The sequence below is a fragment of the Zingiber officinale genome, chromosome 6B (genome assembly GCF_018446385.1).
Source record: "Zingiber officinale cultivar Zhangliang chromosome 6B, Zo_v1.1, whole genome shotgun sequence".
Classification (NCBI taxonomy): Eukaryota; Viridiplantae; Streptophyta; class Magnoliopsida; order Zingiberales; family Zingiberaceae; genus Zingiber; species Zingiber officinale.
Genome location: NC_055996.1, coordinates 101,214,358 through 101,222,598, shown reverse-complemented (window position 1 = coordinate 101,222,598; position 8,241 = coordinate 101,214,358).

Here is an 8,241-nt window from a genome sequence, read left to right as displayed (position 1 = left end):
TTTTAATTATTTACTTGTTAATTTTTTAATTTAGTTTAAAGTTTAATTTAATTAAATTTTAATTGATTTCATTATTTATTTAATTAAGTTTTAAGTTAGGTATCTAAGTTTTAAAAGGATTTTAAAGGGATTTTAAAATATTTTTTAAAAGATTTTAAAATAATTCTTTAAAAAATTAAAACAAATTTTAAAAGATTTTTAAAAAAGTTTTTTTAAAAAAATATTTTTTAAAATATTTTTTTAAAGGATTTTTAAAAGAAAATAAATTTTAAAAGGTTTTTAAAATACATTAATTAACATATGTTTAATTTAATTCTTATTCATCTCACCCGATCTATGTTTTCAATTAGAGAATCCTATGATTTTGTAAGATGAGTTAAGTTAAATTTTAGGGTTTGGTTTAACTTGTGTTAGATTTAAGTTTAGCTTTGAGTTCAACAAATAGACATTCTTTGGATAAATTTCTAGGCTGTGATGAGTCATCTGGATATCATTAGAGTAACCACACCTTCGAGGTTTTCCAAATACCTATCTATTGAACTTAATAACAAAACTTTAGTCTAACCAACTAGAATTGATAAGGAGTAGTTTTAATTAGTTTCACTAAGCCAAATACACTAGGTCGAAGTCATATCTTCCTAGACATGCATAGACAGAGCTTCCCTAACCTACTATCATCCAAAACTTCTCTAGTGCTATTTTTAAGTTAAACTTTTATCCCTTTTTATCCTAATTATATTTACCCAGCCGGGTAAACTATTATTTTGGAGGTGCCAGCTAATTTGGAGTCTCCCCTTGAATTATTAAACTTTTAGATTTTAGGTTTATGTCAATTATTTTTGTAGTTATAATAAACTTGATGGTAATTTAAATAAGCCTTGTAATTATTTGATTTAAATTTATTTAAGTTTGAATTGTTTGACTTCATTTTACAATTTGATTTATTTGATTTTATTTCATTCTTTAGTTTAGAATTTAGCTTTGAAGGTTTATTTTGGTTTGGTTTTGAATTAATAGGTTTAGTTGGATTTGATTTTAGATAATGAATTTTATTTTTAGGTATATACAATTGATTGAGTCCTACTTACAGGTTAGACACGCTTTCAAAATTCATGCTTTAATTTGTTTCTTATTTTGACTTATAAGTGATAAAAATGTTTTGTTTATTGAGCTGGACTTGTATTCGAGCCTGGATTTATTGTATACTGCTTCTTGGGTTATAATAATCAAATCCAAGTTTTTTGATCTAGTGGTGAAAGTTTCTAATAATCCTTTAAGTTTATTAATTTCATTTTTTAAATTTGTGTTTTCCTCTTCAAGTCTTATATCATGATTTGGATTTTTATTTTTAGTTTGTTCTTTGAGGCGTTGATTTTCCTCAAGAAATTATATGACGAATTGCATATGCTGGAAATCCATTTGAGAATCAATATGACACTAAGTGCCTTAGGATCGGCCGACCTTTTATCTAGCCAACCATGCATAGAGAGATTTATGAGGCTAAGCGCCTTAAGCCCGGTTGATCTTTTATTTGGACGGGCATGCATAGAGAGATTTTGTGAGAATTGGGGAGACCCACCATTATTCTGACCAGACTCATGGCTAGTCGATTGTGAGGTGGGTCAGACATTCCAATCGGCCTATAAGCTCGATCGTCTTTAAACCCACTTGGGCATGCTATCTTTTCTGTTCAAGAGTAAAATACTAAACCTCCTATGCTCGACCGGCTTAAGGGTCGGTCGACCTTCTCTCGGCCGTCTTGCAATTCGATCGAGCTAGACCTAAAAGCCTTAGCACTGGCCGAACAATCAAGCTAGGCGGGGAATGCTCTCTTCCCTTGACTTTGATTGTCACGTCACCTTGACTTTCACCATCATGTCGCCTTGACCTTGACCATCACATCATCTTCTGGGTCCGCTCGTTACAACCTGTATCAGTATATATATGAGTAGTTGTTCTAATAAATTTTAGGGTCAATTTTTAATGGATACAAAATATCTTACTAGGGTGTCTGATTTCTTTCATGCAAAGGATTGTTACGCTAGGACAAATGTCCACAGTGATCACCTATTTCAGAGAATGTGAATCTGCCTTGAAGGGGTCGCTAAGGTGATGGTTTCACCTTTTGTTTTAATTAATGATGATTGAATCCTTGAGAATAATCTCTTAGGGAATAAAATCTCTCGTGAAGCTACCTTGAAGGGGTCGTTAAGGTGATGATTTCACCTTTTGCTTTAATTAGTGATGATTGAATCCTAGAGAATAATCTATTAGGGAATAAAATCTCTCCTGACCTATTTGGTCATTATGGTTTACTCATTTCATCTCATTACAAGATTGATAGTGAGAAATACTTGGGATGAGTAACTTACCTTCTATTACATATTAGTGATGACCGATAGAAGATTAATTCAAAGTAGACTCACTGGCGATGAGAAATTTAAATTCTTTCTCTTAATTTGATGTTCGTAAACTCATCCGTCTTGGCTATTTTTATCCCAAGGTCTTCATTAGTACTAATTATTTATTTTTGGAACAATTGTTGGTGCAATTTGTACTAATAATCAAACTCATATTTTCATATATGACAAAAGGTTAAAGTTATGTGTTATGTTTGTCTAATCGTTTTACCAAGTGTGCAGGATTCAAAGGCTTAGGAACTGACACTAGGCTGAAGCCTAAATAGGTTGATTCTGGCAGGAAGTCTAATTGGGCCCACAGGGCTTAACAACTGGCTGAAGCCTGGGTAGGTTGATACTGTTGGTGCAAGAGTACCATAATCGAACATATGTTTGATGTTGTCAAAGGTTCAAGTTAACTCTTATTGTTATCTGATGAATTGATCAAGTATGCAGGAAGCTCAATTTGGAAAGTCCTAGTAATTCTGCTAGACTCGATAGGCAAGGAAAGTCTCAGCAGATTACAGAACTAGGTAGGAAGTCCAGATAGGTCAAGTGAACTTGACATCTGATGGGTGGATTCGATAGGCCTAAATGACCCGATATCGAGTCAAGTGGAAGCCTTGATAACCGATCTGATGCTAAGCGGTTAAGTCCGAATAGGTCTGTAGAACCTGATGTTTGGCAGGTGAGTTGAGGTAAGTTACTGGAGATAGTGCAATAAAGTCATGTCCTAGTAGGAACAAACCTTAGGTACTGATCCAACTGAAAAAACCAACAGAGGTTTCTAAGTTTAGATCAGGATAATCATTACTGTCTCATTTATGCATAATATAATCTTGCTCTGCATATTTATATTCTGACTCTATTTTGTAGAGTAAGTATTATTTTTATTTACTAACACTATTTTACAGTAAAAGTTGTTCTATCAATAGGACAAAGGTATTCAGTTGACAGATCTATGAAATATCAGAAGTGAAATTCGAATAAGAGCATAAAAGGGAAAAGTTGTTCAGTTGATGGATAAAGCATGATCAGTCAATGAAACAACGTAATCTCAGGGATTGGGCAGATTAGATCTGAGCACATAGAGAAACAAAGGTTCAGTCGATGGAAGGATCTTGATCCGTTGACGGAACAATGAGATTTTCATGATTGAATGGATTGGATTGACACAAACAAGGAAGGGACAGTGGATCAGTCGACGGATAGAGTTATCAGTCAACAGATCAATTCAGTCGATGGAATGAGCCCTATTAAAGAATCCCTCGAGTTTCGAGCTAGACAATATTTTTGGTCTTATGATTTTCTACTATGCTCATTTAGTGCTTCTACAAGTTGTGCCTACTACAATGCCGAGAGACTTCCGAAAGCCTACACTTCATTCTGTATTATTTTATTGTCAGTATATTTTATTTTACTTATATATTGCACTTATTGTGTAACATTATTTGATCATTTAGTGAATTTCTCAACGAAAATGATCAACGATCCCGAGCGTTGGAGTAGGAATCGTCGAAGACTCCGAATCAAGTAAAAATAAGCTTATCCTTTGTCTTTCTATTTTCTTTATTTTGCTGTGCACTCGAGTTTTAATGAAAGAAATGGAAAGTTTTAAAAGTGTCGAGATTCACCCCCCCCTCCTTTTCTCGATCTCTTACGATCCAACAAATACCTGGCAGGAAGTCCCTAACAACTAGTTGAAGTCTAGATGGGGAATTTGCCAGGAAGACCTGGTGGGTCAAAGAAGTTAAGTAAAGACTACAACTGGTAAATGAAGGTAAGTTACTGGAGGAGAGAGATTCGGTGAGGATGAGTCTCAATGGAACTATAGGCGTGGTCTAGCTTAGAGCCATTTTGAATGTCTAAGCTAAGACCATGACTAGATCCTAGTCTTGGGAAGACAAGATCTAATTAATAATCATTTTATTTTAACTGTGTTAACTCTATTTTGCAAGTTATATTTTGTTGTGTGTATTAACTCTTTTTTGTAGGGTTAAACACAAAATTAATGAGATGAACAATGTCTGACGCACCTCAAGTGGGATCTGAGGTGCCTCAGTTCACACTGGAGGTGCTCTAGATGGCTGAGGGTGCCTCCGTACGAATAAGCAGTGAAGATGAGAATTTAAAGTTAGAGGCGTCTGAGTTCGGATTCAAGGCATCTTAGATGGGATTGAGAGTGCCTTCGAGAGGATAACCTGCACAGTTTGCGCATCGAATCGGAGCTACGAAGTTAGGCATCTTAGTTGGGAACTAAGGCACCCTCAATGACCTTTATAAGGGCTATTCGTCCATGCAATCAAACACAATTGCTAGAAGAACTATTTTGATCATTCTGCAGCTTTATTCTCCAACCGCTGCAAATCTACTACACTTGACCGCTGATGGCAGATCGACACCAATACACAAACTCGATTAAATTCCATTCTTCTAAGTGTTGGTAGCGATTTCATTTATTGTATATCTTTTATATTTGCAAAAGAAAATTATAGGATGCTACACTTTCCTCATTTATGTACTTGACTATTCAATTGGGAGTTTATCGATAAAGAGACTTAGTGATTACCCATCGAAAAGGTTTAAGGGACTTGGGTCTTGGAGTAGGAGTCGTCGAAGGTAGGGATGACAATTTCACCCGAACCCGATGAAGGATCCGACATCTGACCCGAATGGAGGAGGGTATGGAAGGACTATCAATACCCGATACCCGACCCGAACATCCGATTAGATAATACATATACATATATTAAAGAAAATTTTCTTTTTCCAAAATCAACTTACTATTTTTGTTGATATTAGGAAGAGACTATATAAATGTTTAATCTATTTTTTTAATTATATATATATATATATATATATATATATATATATATTTTAATAGGTGATTAATTTTAATATATTTTTATTGAATGATAATAGTTGGATAGAAAGAAGAAAAATTATAATTATAGAAGATATCCGATCATTTAATGGGTATGAGTATACCCATCGGAGATCCTATACCCGATGGGTATGGGGATGAAGGATATAGAATCCGACCCGAACCTGACCCATTGTCATCCCTAGTCGAAGGCTCAAAACCAAGTAAAATCTCTTGTGTTCTTCCATTTGTGTTTTTGTTCGTTTATTCGCTATGCACTCATATTTCTAAAAATTGAAAAAGAAATATTTTAAAATACACGTGCCCTCCCCCCTCTCACGTGCATCAGTCCTATAACAACAACTTATGAGTTACTTTTATAGTTTGTGGGATGATCCTCAAGTTTCTTCAATTGACTGTTAGGACACTTCGACGATCTAGAGGGAGGGTGATTAGCTCCAATTGCTTCGTTGATGATGATTTGCGACGGATAATTGAAACAAAAACTCCACAATGCTAACACTCTTAATTTTACTTAATATATATTTACCTTCTTAAGGTGACTAATCTAAGGGTCTACTCTTCCTAACTCATAGATATACTATAAAATCGTCCTTCTAGAAGATGGAGAAGGCTCGTACAAACTCGAACATGAGAATACACGAGAAGTACAACAAAAGATATAATAAAACAAGAAAAGTAAATACAACAATGAGGAACCTTGAATTTGATCTTTTATTGCTTGGAAACGCCTCTTGTAGGCTTTGAAATGAGTATCACTTCACACAAAAATCTTTTAAGAACTAGCGGAAAGAGTGGAGAAGAAGAATTGTGTTTGAATCTTCGTCGTCGCCTTTATACCCCGCGGATTAGGGCTCCTGATCGATTGGTCCGATCTAAGTGCATCCAGCCATCCAAACCTTGCAACGACTCTTTTTCCTTTTTGCCAATTAATCACCTGATCGATTAAGCACTTCTATATTGATCACCCAATCGATCCAGATTACCTTTGTGCTCTCACGAGAATCTTCGTAATCGATTAGGCACCTTCATAATAGATTCACCATTGTCGCGACACAACTACTATGCTTTGTGAAAAACCAGCTCCCAATCGATTGATTGATCTATTGGCACAGCTCACTCGATCACCTGATCGCTTGGGAATACCTCTATTGTATTATGGAAAAGTGCGCTCAATCGATCCACTAATCAATTGGTGCATCTCTCAATTGATCAGTGGATCGATTGAGAATGCCTCTACGTCACAGAGAAGTGTGATCAATCGATCCACTGATCGATTGCCACAATATTTGATTAATTGCGCAACTCTAACTTGTCTTGCCCAACATCCGATCAACCATGACCTATTGGTACTTCTCCACCAAGTGTCCGATCAACCTTTTGACTCACTTGGACTTTGCTAACTTCCCATTCGAGTTCCGATCACTAAATGTGGTTCTCCTTTACCCACTTGGATTTTTCTCTTGCCTAACATCAGTTAGGACTTTATCTTGCCAACATATGATCCCCCTTAACCTAATTGAACTTTCCTTTGCTTAATCACAGTTAGGACTTTTCTTTGCCAACGTGCGATCCTTTTTGATCCACTTGGACTTATTTTCCTAACCGGAATTAAGACTTTTCTTGCCAACGTGCAGTCCCCCTTGACCCATTTGAACTTTCCTTGCCAACGTGCAGTCCTCCTTGATCCACTTGGACTTTCCTTTACCTAACAGCAGTTAGGACTTTCCTTACCAACATGTGGTCCTCCTAAACCCACTTGGACTTTTCTTTGCCAACGTGCAATCCTTCTTGACTCACTTGGATTTTCCTTTGCCTAACCCTCGAGTTAGGACTTTACCAGTCAAGTACCAGTCCTCCATGACCTACTTAACTTCTCTCACATATGTCTTACAATATATTGTCCACAATATATTGTCCAAAGATCAAAACTCAAATTCAACTCCACTCATACTTAGTCAAACTGGTAAACCTGAACCCGGGGAATGATTGTACCAACAATTCCCAACATTGACGATTTGGGAATTCTTGCTTAGAAATTAGTTGAAATTGAAAACATTTAGTTTTTCCATTGGTTTATCATATGATAGAGTTGACATTAGTTTTATCAGTTGTAGCTACTTCTATTGAAAGAGTTTTTTCTACAATGAAGATTATGAAGACTGATTTACGTAATAGAATAGGAGACGAATGAATGAATAACAACCTAGTTTTATACATTGAAAAGGATAATTTTTTGCAATTGAAAATGAGCAAATATTGTAATATTTTCAACAAATAGAGTCTCATAGAATCCAATTGTCTCCTCTTGTACTGACTCATTACAGTAGGTCCATATCCAAGACTAATGCTTCATCTAGTGTCAATCATCAGTAGCTTTATAATTATATTTTTTTCATGTATTTTTATATTTTTTTACCATTGTTAATGTAAAACTTTAATTATTAAATATATTTATTTAGTTGCACAAAAACAATTTGACCAATTTAGCTCCCGAGAAATTTTTTTCTAGTTCCGACCCTTGATATATATGGAGGGGTTAAGGGGCACTATTTGTTTTTTAATGTAAATTTTCAAAGTTGGTAAGGGATTAAGATTTTATATATATATATATATATATATATATATATATATATAGAGAGAGAGAGAGAGAGAGAGAGAGAGAGAGAGGAATGATTCCCTACTTGACCTTACGTGAGTGACCGTGGGTGACATCCGACGTGGGCGGTTTGACGTAGCCAAAATCTAATTTTTTTAATCTCTCTCTCATTTACATGTAACAACTTTTTTCTCTTTCCTCTCTCATCTGCATGCAATAACATTTCTCTCTTTCCTCTAAAATTCTCTCATTTTCTCTTTCAATTGAATGCAATAATCACTGTACTGATTTTTAAAAATGAACATACTACATACTACAAACATGTAACAATTAGTAACTGCTACAACATATAGTACTTG